Here is a 23,470-nt window from a genome sequence, read left to right as displayed (position 1 = left end):
AGCACGGGGAAGAGAAGCCAGAGTTGCACCATCTACAGAGAACCTTTTATGACGGGATGCATCCTCATAATTGAAGTCTTCCACAGAAGGAGTGAAATAGAGTTCGAGAGGAAGGCCTAATGTTTTCAGGCAAAGACTGACAAAAACCTTGCAATGTCGCATGTAGCTGCTTTGGTGAAAAGACTGTTCAAGTTCACAATGCAACGGAGGGGTGTTCCCCATCTCCATACAATCATCTCTTTGATAATGTAAACGTGCCAGGCGTGTTGAAAGACAAAGACAGACACAACCGCACATACCAGTTGAAGAAAGACAGCCAGCAAACACATTTGTATAGAGGTAAGCAAGCCTCAATTAGAGATGTGAGTCCCTCCGTTTCTGCGGGAGTCCACAAGTTTATTAAAAAATGAACACATATCTTTCATGTTCTAATGATTACCAATCTTTCTGATTAGCTCTGCATAGCTCCAATGGCTATGTGTGTGTGTGTGTGTGTGTATGTGCCCGTGTGTGTAGGGGAAGGGGTCGGTAGATGTGTTCACGCAGAGCAAGTTGCATACATCGCCAACAGCCATTCTCTCCTGCTCCTGTGCATCCAGTTCGGAAGCGAACCCACCCAATTGTTCTATATGTCTGCTACCCTGACCGCATTCACACATCATTGGCTATTAGTATGCAGCTTGTGGGCGCTGTCAATGGGATATAAGCACCATTCCCCATGTCTGCAATAGCTAGACCAGATTCTGAGGTATGATGAGCAGGGGTCCAGGCACTTCGCCTGACGAACGCCGGGCTTAGCCCTGCCGGGCCTAGCCCTGAGGGGCCTAACTGGGCATGGCCCTGTGTAAGGTAGGGTGAGCAGGGGACCACTTGCAACTAACCTTCGGCACCAATCAGGCATGGAGAGGTCTGTGCAAATGCCCAGCCCTTTAGCAATCTCGATCTGCAAAACCTTCAACTCCTAATTCTCATGGCTCCCAGAAGCCCTAGCCCATATGCAAATGAGGCGAGTTCCTATCAGCATCCTTGTTCTGCTTGATTTTATCAAAGTGACTGCCTGATTAGTGAAAGGGTATTTATTCTCAGAGGTTTGCTTCAAAGGCGATAATGCAGTAAATAGACAACATTATTCTTTGTAAGTTGATATTGTCTCCTGGATCCTACTCCAGTAACCCTTTTTCTACCTTTACAAATGTCTTCCGTAAGTGGTGCTCAGCAGAAAATGGAGTATAATAACAGTTGACATTTTTTATTTTCTGTTCTATTTTCAAAAACCCTCCGTAGCTGTATTTAAAGCGCAAACACCCCATAAATAACTTGCAATGAGTATTCCATGTCTAAAAGGCAGAGGAGCTGTCATACAACATTAACTGACAATCAAGGAAACCTTGAGGTGAACCAAAAAATGTCCAGAACATTTATTGGTTCAATAATTCAGTTTTGAGGTGAATTAGTAAAAAGTTCCAAAGTTGCTCCAGGTGAGGCTTGAACTCACAACCTCGGCATTGCTCACTGCATGTACTGCTGTATAAGTACCGCGCGCTAACCCATTGCGCCACTGGAGCTGCTGTGTTTTGGTTTTCGACATGAAACTACACCCACAAACACACACACAAGTGTACAAAAGCACCCACAAGCTCTGGCATTGTCTTTTTAGCTGACACCAAATTATGGGTGCCTTGTAGTGCCCATATTGTGCCACTGGAGCTTACCTTTTAGCCTGATATACACTTTGCCACTGATGTTCAGCCAATGGTGCAGTCAAATGTCCCTTCTACATTTTTGTCATGCTGCAGGCAGTGCCACTGGAGCCAGCATGATGCTCTTCCTCATATTCAACACGTGTCAATTGAAACACCTCCCAATGTCATCTTGGCGATGCCTATAAACACCCCAGGACTTTGATGAATTTTTCTCAACAGCAAGTGAGGCAGTTTTCCTGCAAACGGCTGGATGTACCTCAACAAGGAACGCATTGTGGTTCTATTTTGAAGATGTTTGTGTTATTACCTGTAAAGACTTGAATGCCTAACATAATCCCTGTAGACGAGGTGGCCGAGTGGTTAAGGCGATGGACTGCTAATCTGCTGTACACGCGTGGTTTCGAATCCCACCTTTGTCGATTTTAACTTTTGAAATCTTTTTTAAACATCTGCATTGCTCTAAGCACCATTGCCATTGGCTTTCAAAGAACATACAGACAAAAGTGAAAATATGCATGTTAGTTGATTAAGAAGGACACAAACAAGGTTGTCGTGTTACTGGCAGGAATGCAATCTGCTGTGCTTGACTACCCTTTGAGCCAGAATCCGGATAGAAATTTAAAAAAGCAAAGGTAATATCCATATTGTCTCTCTGCTGCCATGTACATGTTTTTTTCAACTTTCACGCATCACATCTCCTCATTAGTCACCCTAAAATTGCACGGAATACGCACAAATTAGCTGCTCCTCAAAAAATCGGCCAGAAAAAAACAGGTCAAATCACAATCATATACATACATTCTCACACACCCTTCAAATATGTCTACCCAGTAAACATCATGTTGTGTGCTCGTTGTGTTGCTGTTATGTATCCTGAGGGGCTCTGTAGCTCAGTGGCAGAGCACTGGTCTTGTAAACCAGGGGTCGTGAGTTCGATCCTCATCAGGGCCTCCAAATGGTAATTTTCTTGAACATTGTTGAATAGGAACTGATATTGCACATTGTACCTGTGCAACCTTTTACCAATGGATTCGGGCCTATAACAAAGCCACAAGCGCAAGGTGTCTGAATAGTCTGTGGGGAAGGTCGGCTTTCTGGACCTAATTTCTTCAAGAAAAAGACCTTGATAATCTTGTGATGACAGATGCAGATGATCACGGTGAAGCCCTTACTCTATTGAACAGTACAGCGGTTCTGGGTTGCACGCCTTTCTCTATTTTCAGGGACGTTGATGTGGCAAAATTTAATTGGAAAAGGGTTATTGCCATCACTCACTATTTAAATTCAATGACATCACAGGAAGCAGCAGCATCTGAACTTTGATCTTGGCTGGAAACGTTGAATGATGCCAAACACTGGGAAACTGGAGCTTGCGTTATGCTGGTTTTACTACTAATGGTGTGCCATACGGAAGCTCAAGCACCTTCCTCTGGATTAGTGTTGTGAACCCTCCAGGAGCTCTTGTTATATTTTTCTGAACTTCAACTTGATGTGTTTATCTATCAATGGCCGGGTAAGGAAGAACGAGTCAACGATCTTGTTTCTATTATGACAAACATGATCTATTTTTCACTGACTTTGCACCACCATTGTTTTATCTCTTCTTTAAGCATGGGACTCGAGCACCGTTCCCAAACAGACGAGGTGGCCGAGTGGTTAAGGCGATGGACTGCTAATCCATTGTGCTCTGCACGCGTGGGTTCGAATCCCACCTTCGTCGTATTTTTTCTTTATAGTCTGCATTTAAACATAGACCAAAGTCTTTCAACCTCCCTGTGAAAGACAGGAATGAGTACAGATATGGAAATAGAGATGTAAAAATAAGTTCATTGGTGCAGGCGGAGAATGAAATTAGTCAAAGACTTTCCTCGTAGGTTTCCATTCTTTACTATTATAGGAGCCAAAATCAGCGCAGTTAGTAAACTCCCAAGCTTACATCCCAAATTCTTTTTTCTTTTAGTTGTCTGCCTTTTACATGTTCCTTTTGCCATCATTCTGACCTGCTATCTAAACTCATGAACCTGTTCAGCATCCTACTCAATACATACATACCCGTAAAAGTACATACTCAAACGCATACCGACAATGTATCACCAACATAAGCACACACGCTTTCGCAAATCAGATGTATGATGACGTACTGAACACATGCAGAGATATACAGCCATTTTTACACAACCAGAAATTCATATACCTGGAGATCTACCTAGGTAAAACCCATGGTTTCTTTGCACTTTCTGTTGTTGGCTGTGAGCAAGCAGCAGGTGGCCTTGTAGCTCAGTGGCAGAGCACTGGTCTCGTAAACCAGGGGTCATGAGTTCAAACCTCATCAGGGCCTCGGGCGGATTATTTTCAAAAAGCACGGGGAAGAGAAGCCAGAGTTGCACCATCTACAGAGAACCTTTTATGACGGGATGCATCCTCATAATTGAAGTCTTCCACAGAAGGAGTGAAATAGAGTTCGAGAGGAAGGCCTAATGTTTTCAGGCAAAGACTGACAAAAACCTTGCAATGTCGCATGTAGCTGCTTTGGTGAAAAGACTGTTCAAGTTCACAATGCAACGGAGGGGTGTTCCCCATCTCCATACAATCATCTCTTTGATAATGTAAACGTGCCAGGCGTGTTGAAAGACAAAGACAGACACAACCGCGCATACCAGTTGAAGAAAGACAGCCAGCAAACACATTTGTATAGAGGTAAGCAAGCCTCAATTAGAGATGTGAGTCCCTCCGTTTCTGCGGGAGTCCACAAGTTTATTAAAAAATGAACACATATCTTTCATGTTCTAATGATTACCAATCTTTCTGATTAGCTCTGCATAGCTCCAATGGCTATGTGTGTGTGTGTGTGTGTATGTGCCCGTGTGTGTAGGGGAAGGGGTCGGTAGATGTGTTCACGCAGAGCAAGTTGCATACATCGCCAACAGCCATTCTCTCCTGCTCCTGTGCATCCAGTTCGGAAGCGAACCCACCCAATTGTTCTATATGTCTGCTACCCTGACCGCATTCACACATCATTGGCTATTAGTATGCAGCTTGTGGGCGCTGTCAATGGGATATAAGCACCATTCCCCATGTCTGCAATAGCTAGACCAGATTCTGAGGTATGATGAGCAGGGGTCCAGGCACTTCGCCTGACGAACGCCGGGCTTAGCCCTGCCGGGCCTAGCCCTGAGGGGCCTAACTGGGCATGGCCCTGTGTAAGGTAGGGTGAGCAGGGGACCACTTGCAACTAACCTTCGGCACCAATCAGGCATGGAGAGGTCTGTGCAAATGCCCAGCCCTTTAGCAATCTCGATCTGCAAAACCTTCAACTCCTAATTCTCATGGCTCCCAGAAGCCCTAGCCCATATGCAAATGAGGCGAGTTCCTATCAGCATCCTTGTTCTGCTTGATTTTATCAAAGTGACTGCCTGATTAGTGAAAGGGTATTTATTCTCAGAGGTTTGCTTCAAAGGCGATAATGCAGTAAATAGACAACATTATTCTTTGTAAGTTGATATTGTCTCCTGGATCCTACTCCAGTAACCCTTTTTCTACCTTTACAAATGTCTTCCGTAAGTGGTGCTCAGCAGAAAATGGAGTATAATAACAGTTGACATTTTTTATTTTCTGTTCTATTTTCAAAAACCCTCCGTAGCTGTATTTAAAGCGCAAACACCCCATAAATAACTTGCAATGAGTATTCCATGTCTAAAAGGCAGAGGAGCTGTCATACAACATTAACTGACAATCAAGGAAACCTTGAGGTGAACCAAAAAATGTCCAGAACATTTATTGGTTCAATAATTCAGTTTTGAGGTGAATTAGTAAAATGTTCCAAAGTTGCTCCAGGTGAGGCTTGAACTCACAACCTCGGCATTGCTCACTGCATGTACTGCTGTATAAGTACCGCGCGCTAACCGATTGCGCCACTGGAGCTGCTGTGTTTTGGTTTTCGACATGAAACTACACCCACAAACACACACACAAGTGTACAAAAGCACCCACAAGCTCTGGCATTGTCTTTTTAGCTGACACCAAATTATGGGTGCCTTGTAGTGCCCATATTGTGCCACTGGAGCTTACCTTTTAGCCTGATATACACTTTGCCACTGATGTTCAGCCAATGGTGCAGTCAAATGTCCCTTCTACATTTTTGTCATGCTGCAGGCAGTGCCACTGGAGCCAGCATGATGCTCTTCCTCATATTCAACACGTGTCAATTGAAACACCTCCCAATGTCATCTTGGCGATGCCTATAAACACCCCAGGACTTTGATGAATTTTTCTCAACAGCAAGTGAGGCAGTTTTCCTGCAAACGGCTGGATGTACCTCAACAAGGAACGCATTGTGGTTCTATTTTGAAGATGTTTGTGTTATTACCTGTAAAGACTTGAATGCCTAACATAATCCCTGTAGACGAGGTGGCCGAGTGGTTAAGGCGATGGACTGCTAATCTGCTGTACACGCGTGGTTTCGAATCCCACCTTTGTCGATTTTAACTTTTGAAATCTTTTTTAAACATCTGCATTGCTCTAAGCACCATTGCCATTGGCTTTCAAAGAACATACAGACAAAAGTGAAAATATGCATGTTAGTTGATTAAGAAGGACACAAACAAGGTTGTCGTGTTACTGGCAGGAATGCAATCTGCTGTGCTTGACTACCCTTTGAGCCAGAATCCGGATAGAAATTTAAAAAAGCAAAGGTAATATCCATATTGTCTCTCTGCTGCCATGTACATGTTTTTTTCAACTTTCACGCATCACATCTCCTCATTAGTCACCCTAAAATTGCACGGAATACGCACAAATTAGCTGCTCCTCAAAAAATCGGCCAGAAAAAAACAGGTCAAATCACAATCATATACATACATTCTCACACACCCTTCAAATATGTCTACCCAGTAAACATCATGTTGTGTGCTCGTTGTGTTGCTGTTATGCGTCGTAACCTGAGGGGCTCTGTAGCTCAGTGGCAGAGCACTGGTCTTGTAAACCAGGGGTCGTGAGTTCGATCCTCATCAGGGCCTCCAAATGGTAATTTTCTTGAACATTGTTGAATAGGAACTGATATTGCACATTGTACCTGTGCAACCTTTTACCAATGGATTCGGGCCTATAACAAAGCCACAAGCGCAAGGTGTCTGAATAGTCTGTGGGGAAGGTCGGCTTTCTGGACCTAATTTCTTCAAGAAAAAGACCTTGATAATCTTGTGATGACAGATGCAGATGATCACGGTGAAGCCCTTACTCTATTGAACAGTACAGCGGTTCTGGGTTGCACGCCTTTCTCTATTTTCAGGGACGTTGATGTGGCAAAATTTAATTGGAAAAGGGTTATTGCCATCACTCACTATTTAAATTCAATGACATCACAGGAAGCAGCAGCATCTGAACTTTGATCTTGGCTGGAAACGTTGAATGATGCCAAACACTGGGAAACTGGAGCTTGCGTTATGCTGGTTTTACTACTAATGGTGTGCCATACGGAAGCTCAAGCACCTTCCTCTGGATTAGTGTTGTGAACCCTCCAGGAGCTCTTGTTATATTTTTCTGAACTTCAACTTGATGTGTTTATCTATCAATGGCCGGGTAAGGAAGAACGAGTCAACGATCTTGTTTCTATTATGACAAACATGATCTATTTTTCACTGACTTTGCACCACCATTGTTTTATCTCTTCTTTAAGCATGGGACTCGAGCACCGTTCCCAAACAGACGAGGTGGCCGAGTGGTTAAGGCGATGGACTGCTAATCCATTGTGCTCTGCACGCGTGGGTTCGAATCCCACCTTCGTCGTATTTTTTCTTTATAGTCTGCATTTAAACATAGACCAAAGTCTTTCAACCTCCCTGTGAAAGACAGGAATGAGTACAGATATGGAAATAGAGATGTAAAAATAAGTTCATTGGTGCAGGCGGAGAATGAAATTAGTCAAAGACTTTCCTCGTAGGTTTCCATTCTTTACTATTATAGGAGCCAAAATCAGCACAGTTAGTAAACTCCCAAGCTTACATCCCAAATTCTTTTTTCTTTTAGTTGTCTGCCTTTTACATGTTCCTTTTGCCATCATTCTGACCTGCTATCTAAACTCATGAACCTTTCAGCATCCTACTCAATACATACATACCCGTAAAAGTACATACTCAAACGCATACCGACAATGTATCACCAACATAAGCACACACGCTTTCGCAAATCAGATGTATGATGACGTACTGAACACATGCAGAGATATACAGCCATTTTTACACAACCAGAAATTCATATACCTGGAGATCTACCTAGGTAAAACCCATGGTTTCTTTGCACTTTCTGTTGTTGGCTGTGAGCAAGCAGCAGGTGGCCTTGTAGCTCAGTGGCAGAGCACTGGTCTCGTAAACCAGGGGTCATGAGTTCAAACCTCATCAGGGCCTCGGGCGGATTATTTTCAAAAAGCACGGGGAAGAGAAGCCAGAGTTGCACCATCTACAGAGAACCTTTTATGACGGGATGCATCCTCATAATTGAAGTCTTCCACAGAAGGAGTGAAATAGAGTTCGAGAGGAAGGCCTAATGTTTTCAGGCAAAGACTGACAAAAACCTTGCAATGTCGCATGTAGCTGCTTTGGTGAAAAGACTGTTCAAGTTCACAATGCAACGGAGGGGTGTTCCCCATCTCCATACAATCATCTCTTTGATAATGTAAACGTGCCAGGCGTGTTGAAAGACAAAGACAGACACAACCGCACATACCAGTTGAAGAAAGACAGCCAGCAAACACATTTGTATAGAGGTAAGCAAGCCTCAATTAGAGATGTGAGTCCCTCCGTTTCTGCGGGAGTCCACAAGTTTAATAAAAAATGAACACATATCTTTCATGTTCTAATGATTACCAATCTTTCTGATTAGCTCTGCATAGCTCCAATGGCTATGTGTGTGTGTGTGTGTGTATGTGCCCGTGTGTGTAGGGGAAGGGGTCGGTAGATGTGTTCACGCAGAGCAAGTTGCATACATCGCCAACAGCCATTCTCTCCTGCTCCTGTGCATCCAGTTCGGAAGCGAACCCACCCAATTGTTCTATATGTCTGCTACCCTGACCGCATTCACACATCATTGGCTATTAGTATGCAGCTTGTGGGCGCTGTCAATGGGATATAAGCACCATTCCCCATGTCTGCAATAGCTAGACCAGATTCTGAGGTATGATGAGCAGGGGTCCAGGCACTTCGCCTGACGAACGCCGGGCTTAGCCCTGCCGGGCCTAGCCCTGAGGGGCCTAACTGGGCATGGCCCTGTGTAAGGTAGGGTGAGCAGGGGACCACTTGCAACTAACCTTCGGCACCAATCAGGCATGGAGAGGTCTGTGCAAATGCCCAGCCCTTTAGCAATCTCGATCTGCAAAACCTTCAACTCCTAATTCTCATGGCTCCCAGAAGCCCTAGCCCATATGCAAATGAGGCGAGTTCCTATCAGCATCCTTGTTCTGCTTGATTTTATCAAAGTGACTGCCTGATTAGTGAAAGGGTATTTATTCTCAGAGGTTTGCTTCAAAGGCGATAATGCAGTAAATAGACAACATTATTCTTTGTAAGTTGATATTGTCTCCTGGATCCTACTCCAGTAACCCTTTTTCTACCTTTACAAATGTCTTCCGTAAGTGGTGCTCAGCAGAAAATGGAGTATAATAACAGTTGACATTTTTTATTTTCTGTTCTATTTTCAAAAACCCTCCGTAGCTGTATTTAAAGCGCAAACACCCCATAAATAACTTGCAATGAGTATTCCATGTCTAAAAGGCAGAGGAGCTGTCATACAACATTAACTGACAATCAAGGAAACCTTGAGGTGAACCAAAAAATGTCCAGAACATTTATTGGTTCAATAATTCAGTTTTGAGGTGAATTAGTAAAAAGTTCCAAAGTTGCTCCAGGTGAGGCTTGAACTCACAACCTCGGCATTGCTCACTGCATGTACTGCTGTATAAGTACCGCGCGCTAACCGATTGCGCCACTGGAGCTGCTGTGTTTTGGTTTTCGACATGAAACTACACCCACAAACACACACACAAGTGTACAAAAGCACCCACAAGCTCTGGCATTGTCTTTTTAGCTGACACCAAATTATGGGTGCCTTGTAGTGCCCATATTGTGCCACTGGAGCTTACCTTTTAGCCTGATATACACTTTGCCACTGATGTTCAGCCAATGGTGCAGTCAAATGTCCCTTCTACATTTTTGTCATGCTGCAGGCAGTGCCACTGGAGCCAGCATGATGCTCTTCCTCATATTCAACACGTGTCAATTGAAACACCTCCCAATGTCATCTTGGCGATGCCTATAAACACCCCAGGACTTTGATGAATTTTTCTCAACAGCAAGTGAGGCAGTTTTCCTGCAAACGGCTGGATGTACCTCAACAAGGAACGCATTGTGGTTCTATTTTGAAGATGTTTGTGTTATTACCTGTAAAGACTTGAATGCCTAACATAATCCCTGTAGACGAGGTGGCCGAGTGGTTAAGGCGATGGACTGCTAATCTGCTGTACACGCGTGGTTTCGAATCCCACCTTTGTCGATTTTAACTTTTGAAAACATCTGCATTGCTCTAAGCACCATTGCCATTGGCTTTCAAAGAACATACAGACAAAAGTGAAAATATGCATGTTAGTTGATTAAGAAGGACACAAACAAGGTTGTCGTGTTACTGGCAGGAATGCAATCTGCTGTGCTTGACTACCCTTTGAGCCAGAATCCGGATAGAAATTTAAAAAAGCAAAGGTAATATCCATATTGTCTCTCTGCTGCCATGTACATGTTTTTTTCAACTTTCACGCATCACATCTCCTCATTAGTCACCCTAAAATTGCACGGAATACGCACAAATTAGCTGCTCCTCAAAAAATCGGCCAGAAAAAAACAGGTCAAATCACAATCATATACATACATTCTCACACACCCTTCAAATATGTCTACCCAGTAAACATCATGTTGTGTGCTCGTTGTGTTGCTGTTATGCGTCGTAACCTGAGGGGCTCTGTAGCTCAGTGGCAGAGCACTGGTCTTGTAAACCAGGGGTCGTGAGTTCGATCCTCATCAGGGCCTCCAAATGGTAATTTTCTTGAACATTGTTGAATAGGAACTGATATTGTACCTGTGCAACCTTTTACCAATGGATTCGGGCCTATAACAAAGCCACAAGCGCAAGGTGTCTGAATAGTCTGTGGGGAAGGTCGGCTTTCTGGACCTAATTTCTTCAAGAAAAAGACCTTGATAATCTTGTGATGACAGATGCAGATGATCACGGTGAAGCCCTTACTCTATTGAACAGTACAGCGGTTCTGGGTTGCACGCCTTTCTCTATTTTCAGGGACGTTGATGTGGCAAAATTTAATTGGAAAAGGGTTATTGCCATCACTCACTATTTAAATTCAATGACATCACAGGAAGCAGCAGCATCTGAACTTTGATCTTGGCTGGAAACGTTGAATGATGCCAAACACTGGGAAACTGGAGCTTGCGTTATGCTGGTTTTACTGCTAATGGTGTGCCATACGGAAGCTCAAGCACCTTCCTCTGGATTAGTGTTGTGAACCCTCCAGGAGCTCTTGTTATATTTTTCTGAACTTCAACTTGATGTGTTTATCTATCAATGGCCGGGTAAGGAAGAACGAGTCAACGATCTTGTTTCTATTATGACAAACATGATCTATTTTTCACTGACTTTGCACCACCATTGTTTTATCTCTTCTTTAAGCATGGGATTCGAGCACCGTTCCCAAACAGACAAGGTGGCCGAGTGGTTAAGGCGATGGACTGCTAATCCATTGTGCTCTGCACGCGTGGGTTCGAATCCCACCTTCGTCGTATTTTTTCTTTATAGTCTGCATTTAAACATAGACCAAAGTCTTTCAACCTCCCTGTGAAAGACAGGAATGAGTACAGATATGGAAATAGAGATGTAAAAATAAGTTCATTGGTGCAGGCGGAGAATGAAATTAGTCAAAGACTTTCCTCGTAGGTTTCCATTCTTTACTATTATAGGAGCCAAAATCAGCGCAGTTAGTAAACTCCCAAGCTTACATCCCAAATTCTTTTTTCTTTTAGTTGTCTGCCTTTTACATGTTCATTTTGCCATCATTCTGACCTGCTATCTAAACTCATGAACCTGTTCAGCATCCTACTCAATACATACATACCCGTAAAAGTACATACCCAAACGCATACCGACAATGTATCACCAACATAAGCACACACGCTTTCGCAAATCAGATGTATGATGACGTACTGAACACATGCAGAGATATACAGCCATTTTTACACAACCAGAAATTCATATACCTGGAGATCTACCTAGGTAAAACCCATGGTTTCTTTGCACTTTCTGTTGTTGGCTGTGAGCAAGCAGCAGGTGGCCTTGTAGCTCAGTGGCAGAGCACTGGTCTCGTAAACCAGGGGTCATGAGTTCAAACCTCATCAGGGCCTCGGGCGGATTATTTTCAAAAAGCACGGGGAAGAGAAGCCAGAGTTGCACCATCTACAGAGAACCTTTTATGACGGGATGCATCCTCATAATTGAAGTCTTCCACAGAAGGAGTGAAATAGAGTTCGAGAGGAAGGCCTAATGTTTTCAGGCAAAGACTGACAAAAACCTTGCAATGTCGCATGTAGCTGCTTTGGTGAAAAGACTGTTCAAGTACACAATGCAACGGAGGGGTGTTCCCCATCTCCATACAATCATCTCTTTGATAATGTAAACGTGCCAGGCGTGTTGAAAGACAAAGACAGACACAACCGCACATACCAGTTGAAGAAAGACAGCCAGCAAACACATTTGTATAGAGGTAAGCAAGCCTCAATTAGAGATGTGAGTCCCTCCGTTTCTGCGGGAGTCCACAAGTTTAATAAAAAATGAACACATATCTTTCATGTTCTAATGATTACCAATCTTTCTGATTAGCTCTGCATAGCTCCAATGGCTATGTGTGTGTGTGTGTGTGTATGTGCCCGTGTGTGTAGGGGAAGGGGTCGGTAGATGTGTTCACGCAGAGCAAGTTGCATACATCGCCAACAGCCATTCTCTCCTGCTCCTGTGCATCCAGTTCGGAAGCGAACCCACCCAATTGTTCTATATGTCTGCTACCCTGACCGCATTCACACATCATTGGCTATTAGTATGCAGCTTGTGGGCGCTGTCAATGGGATATAAGCACCATTCCCCATGTCTGCAATAGCTAGACCAGATTCTGAGGTATGATGAGCAGGGGTCCAGGCACTTCGCCTGACGAACGCCTGACAAACGCTGGGCTTAGCCCTGCCGGGCCTAGCCCTGAGGGGCCTAACTGGGCATGGCCCTGTGTAAGGTAGGGTGAGCAGGGGACCACTTGCAACTAACCTTCGGCACCAATCAGGCATGGAGAGGTCTGTGCAAATGCCCAGCCCTTTAGCAATCTCGATCTGCAAAACCTTCAACTCCTAATTCTCATGGCTCCCAGAAGCCCTAGCCCATATGCAAATGAGGCGAGTTCCTATCAGCATCCTTGTTCTGCTTGATTTTATCAAAGTGACTGCCTGATTAGTGAAAGGGTATTTATTCTCAGAGGTTTGCTTCAAAGGCGATAATACAGTAAATAGACAACATTATTCTTTGTAAGTTGATATTGTCTCCTGGATCCTACTCCAGTAACCCTTTTTCTACCTTTACAAATGTCTTCCGTAAGTGGTGCTCAGCAGAAAATGGAGTATAATAACAGTTGACATTTTTTATTTTCTGTTCTATTTTCAAAAACCCTCCGTAGCTGTATTTAAAGCGCAAACACCCCATAAATAACTTGCAATGAGTATTCCATGTCTAAAAGGCAGAGGAGCTGTCATACAACATTAACTGACAATCAGGGAAACCTTGAGGTGAACCAAAAAATGTCCAGAACATTTATTGGTTCAATAATTCAGTTTTGAGGTGAATTAGTAAAAAGTTCCAAAGTTGCTCCAGGTGAGGCTTGAACTCACAACCTCGGCATTGCTCACTGCATGTACTGCTGTATAAGTACCGCGCGCTAACCGATTGCGCCACTGGAGCTGCTGTGTTTTGGTTTTCGACATGAAACTACACCCACAAACACACACACAAGTGTACAAAAGCATCCACAAGCTCTGGCATTGTCTTTTTAGCTGACACCAAATTATGGGTGCCTTGTAGTGCCCATATTGTGCCACTGGAGCTTACCTTTTAGCCTGATATACACTTTGCCACTGATGTTCAGCCAATGGTGCAGTCAAATGTCCCTTCTACATTTTTGTCATGCTGCAGGCAGTGCCACTGGAGCCAGCATGATGCTCTTCCTCATATTCAACACGTGTCAATTGAAACACCTCCCAATGTCATCTTGGCGATGCCTATAAACACCCCAGGACTTTGATGAATTTTTCTCAACAGCAAGTGAGGCAGTTTTCCTGCAAACGGCTGGATGTACCTCAACAAGGAACGCATTGTGGTTCTATTTTGAAGATGTTTGTGTTATTACCTGTAAAGACTTGAATGCCTAACATAATCCCTGTAGACGAGGTGGCCGAGTGGTTAAGGCGATGGACTGCTAATCTGCTGTACACGCGTGGTTTCGAATCCCACCTTTGTCGATTTTAACTTTTGAAATCTTTTTTAAACATCTGCATTGCTCTAAGCACCATTGCCATTGGCTTTCAAAGAACATACAGACAAAAGTGAAAATATGCATGTTAGTTGATTAAGAAGGACACAAACAAGGTTGTCGTGTTACTGGCAGGAATGCAATCTGCTGTGCTTGACTACCCTTTGAGCCAGAATCCGGATAGAAATTTAAAAAAGCAAAGGTAATATCCATATTGTCTCTCTGCTGCCATGTACATGTTTTTTTCAACTTTCACGCATCACATCTCCTCATTAGTCACCCTAAAATTGCACGGAATACGCACAAATTAGCTGCTCCTCAAAAAATCGGCCAGAAAAAAACAGGTCAAATCACAATCATATACATACATTCTCACACACCCTTCAAATATGTCTACCCAGTAAACATCATGTTGTGTGCTCGTTGTGTTGCTGTTATGCGTCGTAACCTGAGGGGCTCTGTAGCTCAGTGGCAGAGCACTGGTCTTGTAAACCAGGGGTCGTGAGTTCGATCCTCATCAGGGCCTCCAAATGGTAATTTTCTTGAACATTGTTGAATAGGAACTGATATTGCACATTGTACCTGTGCAACCTTTTACCAATGGATTCGGGCCTATAACAAAGCCACAAGCGCAAGGTGTCTGAATAGTCTGTGGGGAAGGTCGGCTTTCTGGACCTAATTTCTTCAAGAAAAAGACCTTGATAATCTTGTGATGACAGATGCAGATGATCACGGTGAAGCCCTTACTCTATTGAACAGTACAGCGGTTCTGGGTTGCACGCCTTTCTCTATTTTCAGGGACGTTGATGTGGCAAAATTTAATTGGAAAAGGGTTATTGCCATCACTCACTATTTAAATTCAATGACATCACAGGAAGCAGCAGCATCTGAACTTTGATCTTGGCTGGAAACGTTGAATGATGCCAAACACTGGGAAACTGGAGCTTGCGTTATGCTGGTTTTACTACTAATGGTGTGCCATACGGAAGCTCAAGCACCTTCCTCTGGATTAGTGTTGTGAACCCTCCAGGAGCTCTTGTTATATTTTTCTGAACTTCAACTTGATGTGTTTATCTATCAATGGCCGGGTAAGGAAGAACGAGTCAACGATCTTGTTTCTATTATGACAAACATGATCTATTTTTCACTGACTTTGCACCACCATTGTTTTATCTCTTCTTTAAGCATGGGACTCGAGCACCGTTCCCAAACAGACGAGGTGGCCGAGTGGTTAAGGCGATGGACTGCTAATCCATTGTGCTCTGCACGCGTAGGTTCGAATCCCACCTTCGTCGTATTTTTTCTTTATAGTCTGCATTTAAACATAGACCAAAGTCTTTCAACCTCCCTGTGAAAGACAGGAATGAGTACAGATATGGAAATAGAGATGTAAAAATAAGTTCATTGGTGCAGGCGGAGAATGAAATTAGTCAAAGACTTTCCTCGTAGGTTTCCATTCTTTACTATTATAGGAGCCAAAATCAGCGCAGTTAGTAAACTCCCAAGCTTACATCCCAAATTCTTTTTTCTTTTAGTTGTCTGCCTTTTACATGTTCATTTTGCCATCATTCTGACCTGCTATCTAAACTCATGAACCTGTTCAGCATCCTACTCAATACATACATACCCGTAAAAGTACATACTCAAACGCATACCGACAATGTATCACCAACATAAGCACACACGCTTTCGCAAATCAGATGTATGATGACGTACTGAACACATGCAGAGATATACAGCCATTTTTACACAACCAGAAATTCATATACCTGGAGATCTACCTAGGTCAAACCCATGGTTTCTTTGCACTTTCTGTTGTTGGCTGTGAGCAAGCAGCAGGTGGCCTTGTAGCTCAGTGGCAGAGCACTGGTCTCGTAAACCAGGGGTCATGAGTTCAAACCTCATCAGGGCCTCGGGCGGATTATTTTCAAAAAGCACGGGGAAGAGAAGCCAGAGTTGCACCATCTACAGAGAACCTTTTATGACGGGATGCATCCTCATAATTGAAGTCTTCCACAGAAGGAGTGAAATAGAGTTCGAGAGGAAGGCCTAATGTTTTCAGGCAAAGACTGACAAAAACCTTGCAATGTCGCATGTAGCTGCTTTGGTGAAAAGACTGTTCAAGTACACAATGCAACGGAGGGGTGTTCCCCATCTCCATACAATCATCTCTTTGATAATGTAAACGTGCCAGGCGTGTTGAAAGACAAAGACAGACACAACCGCACATACCAGTTGAAGAAAGACAGCCAGCAAACACATTTGTATAGAGGTAAGCAAGCCTCAATTAGAGATGTGAGTCCCTCCGTTTCTGCGGGAGTCCACAAGTTTAATAAAAAATGAACACATATCTTTCATGTTCTAATGATTACCAATCTTTCTGATTAGCTCTGCATAGCTCCAATGGCTATGTGTGTGTGTGTGTGTGTATGTGCCCGTGTGTGTAGGGGAAGGGGTCGGTAGATGTGTTCATGCAGAGCAAGTTGCATACATCGCCAACAGCCATTCTCTCCTGCTCCTGTGCATCCAGTTCGGAAGCGAACCCACCCAATTGTTCTATATGTCTGCTACCCTGACCGCATTCACACATCATTGGCTATTAGTATGCAGCTTGTGGGCGCTGTCAATGGGATATAAGCACCATTCCCCATGTCTGCAATAGCTAGACCAGATTCTGAGGTATGATGAGCAGGGGTCCAGGCACTTCGCCTGACGAACGCCTGACAAACGCTGGGCTTAGCCCTGCCGGGCCTAGCCCTGAGGGGCCTAACTGGGCATGGCCCTGTGTAAGGTAGGGTGAGCAGGGGACCACTTGCAACTAACCTTCGGCACCAATCAGGCATGGAGAGGTCTGTGCAAATGCCCAGCCCTTTAGCAATCTCGATCTGCAAAACCTTCAACTCCTAATTCTCATGGCTCCCAGAAGCCCTAGCCCATATGCAAATGAGGCGAGTTCCTATCAGCATCCTTGTTCTGCTTGATTTTATCAAAGTGACTGCCTGATTAGTGAAAGGGTATTTATTCTCAGAGGTTTGCTTCAAAGGCGATAATGCAGTAAATAGACAACATTATTCTTTGTAAGTTGATATTGTCTCCTGGATCCTACTCCAGTAACCCTTTTTCTACCTTTACAAATGTCTTCCGTAAGTGGTGCTCAGCAGAAAATGGAGTATAATAACAGTTGACATTTTTTATTTTCTGTTCTATTTTCAAAAACCCTCCGTAGCTGTATTTAAAGCGCAAACACCCCATAAATAACTTGCAATGAGTATTCCATGTCTAAAAGGCAGAGGAGCTGTCATACAACATTAACTGACAATCAAGGAAACCTTGAGGTGAACCAAAAAATGTCCAGAACATTTATTGGTTCAATAATTCAGTTTTGAGGTGAATTAGTAAAAAGTTCCAAAGTTGCTCCAGGTGAGGCTTGAACTCACAACCTCGGCATTGCTCACTGCATGTACTGCTGTATAAGTACCGCGCGCTAACCGATTGCGCCACTGGAGCTGCTGTGTTTTGGTTTTCGACATGAAACTACACCCACAAACACACACACAAGTGTACAAAAGCACCCACAAGCTCTGGCATTGTCTTTTTAGCTGACACCAAATTATGGGTGCCTTGTAATGCCCATATTGTGCCACTGGAGCTTACCTTTTAGCCTGATATACACTTTGCCATTGATGTTCAGCCAATGGTGCAGTCAAATGTCCCTTCTACATTTTTGTCATGCTGCAGGCAGTGCCACTGGAGCCAGCATGATGCTCTTCCTCATATTCAACACGTGTCAATTGAAACACCTCCCAATGTCATCTTGGCGATGCCTATAAACACCCCAGGACTTTGATGAATTTTTCTCAACAGCAAGTGAGGCAGTTTTCCTGCAAACGGCTGGATGTACCTCAACAAGGAACGCATTGTGGTTCTATTTTGAAGATGTTTGTGTTATTACCTGTAAAGACTTGAATGCCTAACATAATCCCTGTAGACGAGGTGGCCGAGTGGTTAAGGCGATGGACTGCTAATCTGCTGTACACGCGTGGTTTCGAATCCCACCTTTGTCGATTTTAACTTTTGAAATCTTTTTTAAACATCTGCATTGCTCTAAGCACCATTGCCATTGGCTTTCAAAGAACATACAGACAAAAGTGAAAATATGCATGTTAGTTGATTAAGAAGGACACAAACAAGGTTGTCGTGTTACTGGCAGGAATGCAATCTGCTGTGCTTGACTACCCTTTGAGCCAGAATCCGGATAGAAATTTAAAAAAGCAAAGGTAATATCCATATTGTCTCTCTGCTGCCATGTACATGTTTTTTTCAACTTTCACGCATCACATCTCCTCATTAGTCACCCTAAAATTGCACGGAATACGCACAAATTAGCTGCTCCTCAAAAAATCGGCCATAAAAAAACAGGTCAAATCACAATCATATACATACATTCTCACACACCCTTCAAATATGTCTACCCAGTAAACATCATGTTGTGTGCTCGTTGTGTTGCTGTTATGCGTCGTAACCTGAGGGGCTCTGTAGCTCAGTGGCAGAGCACTGGTCTTGTAAACCAGGGGTCGTGAGTTCGATCCTCATCAGGGCCTCCAAATGGTAATTTTCTTGAACATTGTTGAATAGGAACTGATATTGCACATTGTACCTGTGCAACCTTTTACCAATGGATTCGGGCCTATAACAAAGCCACAAGCGCAAGGTGTCTGAATAGTCTGTGGGGAAGGTCGGCTTTCTGGACCTAATTTCTTCAAGAAAAAGACCTTGATAATCTTGTGATGACAGATGCAGATGATCACGGTGAAGCCCTTACTCTATTGAACAGTACAGCGGTTCTGGGTTGCACGCCTTTCTCTATTTTCAGGGACGTTGATGTGGCAAAATTTAATTGGAAAAGGGTTATTGCCATCACTCACTATTTAAATTCAATGACATCACAGGAAGCAGCAGCATCTGAACTTTGATCTTGGCTGGAAACGTTGAATGATGCCAAACACTGGGAAACTGGAGCTTGCGTTATGCTGGTTTTACTACTAATGGTGTGCCATACGGAAGCTCAAGCACCTTCCTCTGGATTAGTGTTGTGAACCCTCCAGGAGCTCTTGTTATATTTTTCTGAACTTCAACTTGATGTGTTTATCTATCAATGGCCGGGTAAGGAAGAACGAGTCAACGATCTTGTTTCTATTATGACAAACATGATCTATTTTTCACTGACTTTGCACCACCATTGTTTTATCTCTTCTTTAAGCATGGGACTCGAGCACCGTTCCCAAACAGACGAGGTGGCCGAGTGGTTAAGGCGATGGACTGCTAATCCATTGTGCTCTGCACGCGTGGGTTCGAATCCCACCTTCGTCGTATTTTTTCTTTATAGTCTGCATTTAAACATAGACCAAAGTCTTTCAACCTCCCTGTGAAAGACAGGAATGAGTACAGATATGGAAATAGAGATGTAAAAATAAGTTCATTGGTGCAGGCGGAGAATGAAATTAGTCAAAGACTTTCCTCGTAGGTTTCCATTCTTTACTATTATAGGAGCCAAAATCAGCGCAGTTAGTAAACTCCCAAGCTTACATCCCAAATTCTTTTTTCTTTTAGTTGTCTGCCTTTTACATGTTCATTTTGCCATCATTCTGACCTGCTATCTAAACTCATGAACCTGTTCAGCATCCTACTCAATACATACATACCCGTAAAAGTACATACCCAAACGCATACCGACAATGTATCACCAACATAAGCACACACGCTTTCGCAAATCAGATGTATGATGACGTACTGAACACATGCAGAGATATACAGCCATTTTTACACAACCAGAAATTCATATACCTGGAGATCTACCTAGGTAAAACCCATGGTTTCTTTGCACTTTCTGTTGTTGGCTGTGAGCAAGCAGCAGGTGGCCTTGTAGCTCAGTGGCAGAGCACTGGTCTCGTAAACCAGGGGTCATGAGTTCAAACCTCATCAGGGCCTCGGGCGGATTATTTTCAAAAAGCACGGGGAAGAGAAGCCAGAGTTGCACCATCTACAGAGAACCTTTTATGACGGGATGCATCCTCATAATTGAAGTCTTCCACAGAAGGAGTGAAATAGAGTTCGAGAGGAAGGCCTAATGTTTTCAGGCAAAGACTGACAAAAACCTTGCAATGTCGCATGTAGCTGCTTTGGTGAAAAGACTGTTCAAGTACACAATGCAACGGAGGGGTGTTCCCCATCTCCATACAATCATCTCTTTGATAATGTAAACGTGCCAGGCGTGTTGAAAGACAAAGACAGACACAACCGCACATACCAGTTGAAGAAAGACAGCCAGCAAACACATTTGTATAGAGGTAAGCAAGCCTCAATTAGAGATGTGAGTCCCTCCGTTTCTGCGGGAGTCCACAAGTTTAATAAAAAATGAACACATATCTTTCATGTTCTAATGATTACCAATCTTTCTGATTAGCTCTGCATAGCTCCAATGGCTATGTGTGTGTGTGTGTGTGTATGTGCCCGTGTGTGTAGGGGAAGGGGTCGGTAGATGTGTTCACGCAGAGCAAGTTGCATACATCGCCAACAGCCATTCTCTCCTGCTCCTGTGCATCCAGTTCGGAAGCGAACCCACCCAATTGTTCTATATGTCTGCTACCCTGACCGCATTCACACATCATTGGCTATTAGTATGCAGCTTGTGGGCGCTGTCAATGGGATATAAGCACCATTCCCCATGTCTGCAATAGCTAGACCAGATTCTGAGGTATGATGAGCAGGGGTCCAGGCACTTCGCCTGACGAACGCCTGACAAACGCTGGGCTTAGCCCTGCCGGGCCTAGCCCTGAGGGGCCTAACTGGGCATGGCCCTGTGTAAGGTAGGGTGAGCAGGGGACCACTTGCAACTAACCTTCGGCACCAATCAGGCATGGAGAGGTCTGTGCAAATGCCCAGCCCTTTAGCAATCTCGATCTGCAAAACCTTCAACTCCTAATTCTCATGGCTCCCAGAAGCCCTAGCCCATATGCAAATGAGGCGAGTTCCTATCAGCATCCTTGTTCTGCTTGATTTTATCAAAGTGACTGCCTGATTAGTGAAAGGGTATTTATTCTCAGAGGTTTGCTTCAAAGGCGATAATGCAGTAAATAGACAACATTATTCTTTGTAAGTTGATATTGTCTCCTGGATCCTACTCCAGTAACCCTTTTTCTACCTTTACAAATGTCTTCCGTAAGTGGTGCTCAGCAGAAAATGGAGTATAATAACAGTTGACATTTTTTATTTTCTGTTCTATTTTCAAAAACCCTCCGTAGCTGTATTTAAAGCGCAAACACCCCATAAATAACTTGCAATGAGTATTCCATGTCTAAAAGGCAGAGGAGCTGTCATACAACATTAACTGACAATCAAGGAAACCTTGAGGTGAACCAAAAAATGTCCAGAACATTTATTGGTTCAATAATTCAGTTTTGAGGTGAATTAGTAAAAAGTTCCAAAGTTGCTCCAGGTGAGGCTTGAACTCACAACCTCGGCATTGCTCACTGCATGTACTGCTGTATAAGTACCGCGCGCTAACCGATTGCGCCACTGGAGCTGCTGTGTTTTGGTTTTCGACATGAAACTACACCCACAAACACACACACAAGTGTACAAAAGCACCCACAAGCTCTGGCATTGTCTTTTTAGCTGACACCAAATTATGGGTGCCTTGTAGTGCCCATATTGTGCCACTGGAGCTTACCTTTTAGCCTGATATACACTTTGCCATTGATGTTCAGCCAATGGTGCAGTCAAATGTCCCTTCTACATTTTTGTCATGCTGCAGGCAGTGCCACTGGAGCCAGCATGATGCTCTTCCTCATATTCAACACGTGTCAATTGAAACACCTCCCAATGTCATCTTGGCGATGCCTATAAACACCCCAGGACTTTGATGAATTTTTCTCAACAGCAAGTGAGGCAGTTTTCCTGCAAACGGCTGGATGTACCTCAACAAGGAACGCATTGTGGTTCTATTTTGAAGATGTTTGTGTTATTACCTGTAAAGACTTGAATGCCTAACATAATCCCTGTAGACGAGGTGGCCGAGTGGTTAAGGCGATGGACTGCTAATCTGCTGTACACGCGTGGTTTCGAATCCCACCTTTGTCGATTTTAACTTTTGAAATCTTTTTTAAACATCTGCATTGCTCTAAGCACCATTGCCATTGGCTTTCAAAGAACATACAGACAAAAGTGAAAATATGCATGTTAGTTGATTAAGAAGGACACAAACAAGGTTGTCGTGTTACTGGCAGGAATGCAATCTGCTGTGCTTGACTACCCTTTGAGCCAGAATCCGGATAGAAATTTAAAAAAAGCAAAGGTAATATCCATATTGTCTCTCTGCTGCCATGTACATGTTTTTTTCAACTTTCACGCATCACATCTCCTCATTAGTCACCCTAAAATTGCACGGAATACGCACAAATTAGCTGCTCCTCAAAAAATCGGCCAGAAAAAAACAGGTCAAATCACAATCATATACATACATTCTCACACACCCTTCAAATATGTCTACCCAGTAAACATCATGTTGTGTGCTCGTTGTGTTGCTGTTATGCGTCGTAACCTGAGGGGCTCTGTAGCTCAGTGGCAGAGCACTGGTCTTGTAAACCAGGGGTCGTGAGTTCGATCCTCATCAGGGCCTCCAAATGGTAATTTTCTTGAACATTGTTGAATAGGAACTGATATTGCACATTGTACCTGTGCAACCTTTTACCAATGGATTCGGGCCTATAACAAAGCCACAAGCGCAAGGTGTCTGAATAGTCTGTGGGGAAGGTCGGCTTTCTGGACCTAATTTCTTCAAGAAAAAGACCTTGATAATCTTGTGATGACAGATGCAGATGATCACGGTGAAGCCCTTACTCTATTGAACAGTACAGCGGTTCTGGGTTGCACGCCTTTCTCTATTTTCAGGGACGTTGATGTGGCAAAATTTAATTGGAAAAGGGTTATTGCCATCACTCACTATTTAAATTCAATGACATCACAGGAAGCAGCAGCATCTGAACTTTGATCTTGGCTGGAAACGTTGAATGATGCCAAACACTGGGAAACTGGAGCTTGCGTTATGCTGGTTTTACTACTAATGGTGTGCCATACGGAAGCTCAAGCACCTTCCTCT

The 23,470-nt window shown here is 43.6% G+C and overlaps 22 non-coding genes across 22 annotated transcripts; 16 read left to right on the top strand and 6 right to left on the bottom strand.

The window, feature by feature from the left end:
- Positions 1–1,470: 1,470 nt before the first annotated feature.
- TRNAI-UAU (transfer RNA isoleucine (anticodon UAU)) lies at positions 1,471–1,565 on the bottom strand. Its single transcript has 2 exons — positions 1,528–1,565; positions 1,471–1,506 (listed from the first exon to the last, which is right to left on the bottom strand). It is a non-coding gene; the product is annotated as a tRNA-Ile (tRNA).
- A 1,017-nt stretch (positions 1,566–2,582) lies between these two features.
- On the top strand, positions 2,583–2,654 carry TRNAT-UGU (transfer RNA threonine (anticodon UGU)). Its single transcript has one exon. It is a non-coding gene; the product is annotated as a tRNA-Thr (tRNA).
- Positions 2,655–3,341: 687 nt separating this feature from the next.
- Positions 3,342–3,423, top strand: TRNAS-GCU (transfer RNA serine (anticodon GCU)). The gene has a single exon. It is a non-coding gene; the product is annotated as a tRNA-Ser (tRNA).
- A 546-nt stretch (positions 3,424–3,969) lies between these two features.
- TRNAT-CGU (transfer RNA threonine (anticodon CGU)) lies at positions 3,970–4,041 on the top strand. Its single transcript has one exon. It is a non-coding gene; the product is annotated as a tRNA-Thr (tRNA).
- Positions 4,042–5,529: 1,488 nt separating this feature from the next.
- TRNAI-UAU (transfer RNA isoleucine (anticodon UAU)) lies at positions 5,530–5,624 on the bottom strand. The gene is made up of 2 exons: positions 5,587–5,624; positions 5,530–5,565 (listed from the first exon to the last, which is right to left on the bottom strand). It is a non-coding gene; the product is annotated as a tRNA-Ile (tRNA).
- A 1,022-nt stretch (positions 5,625–6,646) lies between these two features.
- Positions 6,647–6,718, top strand: TRNAT-UGU (transfer RNA threonine (anticodon UGU)). The gene has a single exon. It is a non-coding gene; the product is annotated as a tRNA-Thr (tRNA).
- A 687-nt stretch (positions 6,719–7,405) lies between these two features.
- TRNAS-GCU (transfer RNA serine (anticodon GCU)) lies at positions 7,406–7,487 on the top strand. The gene has a single exon. It is a non-coding gene; the product is annotated as a tRNA-Ser (tRNA).
- A 545-nt stretch (positions 7,488–8,032) lies between these two features.
- On the top strand, positions 8,033–8,104 carry TRNAT-CGU (transfer RNA threonine (anticodon CGU)). Its single transcript has one exon. It is a non-coding gene; the product is annotated as a tRNA-Thr (tRNA).
- Positions 8,105–9,592: 1,488 nt separating this feature from the next.
- On the bottom strand, positions 9,593–9,687 carry TRNAI-UAU (transfer RNA isoleucine (anticodon UAU)). The gene is made up of 2 exons: positions 9,650–9,687; positions 9,593–9,628 (listed from the first exon to the last, which is right to left on the bottom strand). It is a non-coding gene; the product is annotated as a tRNA-Ile (tRNA).
- A 1,012-nt stretch (positions 9,688–10,699) lies between these two features.
- Positions 10,700–10,771, top strand: TRNAT-UGU (transfer RNA threonine (anticodon UGU)). Its single transcript has one exon. It is a non-coding gene; the product is annotated as a tRNA-Thr (tRNA).
- Positions 10,772–11,451: 680 nt separating this feature from the next.
- On the top strand, positions 11,452–11,533 carry TRNAS-GCU (transfer RNA serine (anticodon GCU)). The gene has a single exon. It is a non-coding gene; the product is annotated as a tRNA-Ser (tRNA).
- Positions 11,534–12,079: 546 nt separating this feature from the next.
- On the top strand, positions 12,080–12,151 carry TRNAT-CGU (transfer RNA threonine (anticodon CGU)). Its single transcript has one exon. It is a non-coding gene; the product is annotated as a tRNA-Thr (tRNA).
- Positions 12,152–13,650: 1,499 nt separating this feature from the next.
- Positions 13,651–13,745, bottom strand: TRNAI-UAU (transfer RNA isoleucine (anticodon UAU)). Its single transcript has 2 exons — positions 13,708–13,745; positions 13,651–13,686 (listed from the first exon to the last, which is right to left on the bottom strand). It is a non-coding gene; the product is annotated as a tRNA-Ile (tRNA).
- A 1,022-nt stretch (positions 13,746–14,767) lies between these two features.
- TRNAT-UGU (transfer RNA threonine (anticodon UGU)) lies at positions 14,768–14,839 on the top strand. The gene has a single exon. It is a non-coding gene; the product is annotated as a tRNA-Thr (tRNA).
- Positions 14,840–15,526: 687 nt separating this feature from the next.
- On the top strand, positions 15,527–15,608 carry TRNAS-GCU (transfer RNA serine (anticodon GCU)). The gene has a single exon. It is a non-coding gene; the product is annotated as a tRNA-Ser (tRNA).
- Positions 15,609–16,154: 546 nt separating this feature from the next.
- Positions 16,155–16,226, top strand: TRNAT-CGU (transfer RNA threonine (anticodon CGU)). The gene has a single exon. It is a non-coding gene; the product is annotated as a tRNA-Thr (tRNA).
- Positions 16,227–17,725: 1,499 nt separating this feature from the next.
- On the bottom strand, positions 17,726–17,820 carry TRNAI-UAU (transfer RNA isoleucine (anticodon UAU)). The gene is made up of 2 exons: positions 17,783–17,820; positions 17,726–17,761 (listed from the first exon to the last, which is right to left on the bottom strand). It is a non-coding gene; the product is annotated as a tRNA-Ile (tRNA).
- Positions 17,821–18,842: 1,022 nt separating this feature from the next.
- On the top strand, positions 18,843–18,914 carry TRNAT-UGU (transfer RNA threonine (anticodon UGU)). The gene has a single exon. It is a non-coding gene; the product is annotated as a tRNA-Thr (tRNA).
- A 687-nt stretch (positions 18,915–19,601) lies between these two features.
- Positions 19,602–19,683, top strand: TRNAS-GCU (transfer RNA serine (anticodon GCU)). The gene has a single exon. It is a non-coding gene; the product is annotated as a tRNA-Ser (tRNA).
- A 546-nt stretch (positions 19,684–20,229) lies between these two features.
- On the top strand, positions 20,230–20,301 carry TRNAT-CGU (transfer RNA threonine (anticodon CGU)). The gene has a single exon. It is a non-coding gene; the product is annotated as a tRNA-Thr (tRNA).
- Positions 20,302–21,800: 1,499 nt separating this feature from the next.
- Positions 21,801–21,895, bottom strand: TRNAI-UAU (transfer RNA isoleucine (anticodon UAU)). The gene is made up of 2 exons: positions 21,858–21,895; positions 21,801–21,836 (listed from the first exon to the last, which is right to left on the bottom strand). It is a non-coding gene; the product is annotated as a tRNA-Ile (tRNA).
- Positions 21,896–22,918: 1,023 nt separating this feature from the next.
- Positions 22,919–22,990, top strand: TRNAT-UGU (transfer RNA threonine (anticodon UGU)). The gene has a single exon. It is a non-coding gene; the product is annotated as a tRNA-Thr (tRNA).
- Positions 22,991–23,470: the final 480 nt, after the last annotated feature.

Source organism: Ambystoma mexicanum, chromosome 13 (assembly GCF_040938575.1).
Source record: "Ambystoma mexicanum isolate Mex_15411 chromosome 13, UKY_AmexF1_1, whole genome shotgun sequence".
NCBI lineage: Eukaryota > Metazoa > Chordata > Amphibia > Caudata > Ambystomatidae > Ambystoma > Ambystoma mexicanum.
Note: the sequence above shows the minus strand (reverse complement) of the source record. Positions and strands in the feature narration are given on the sequence as shown.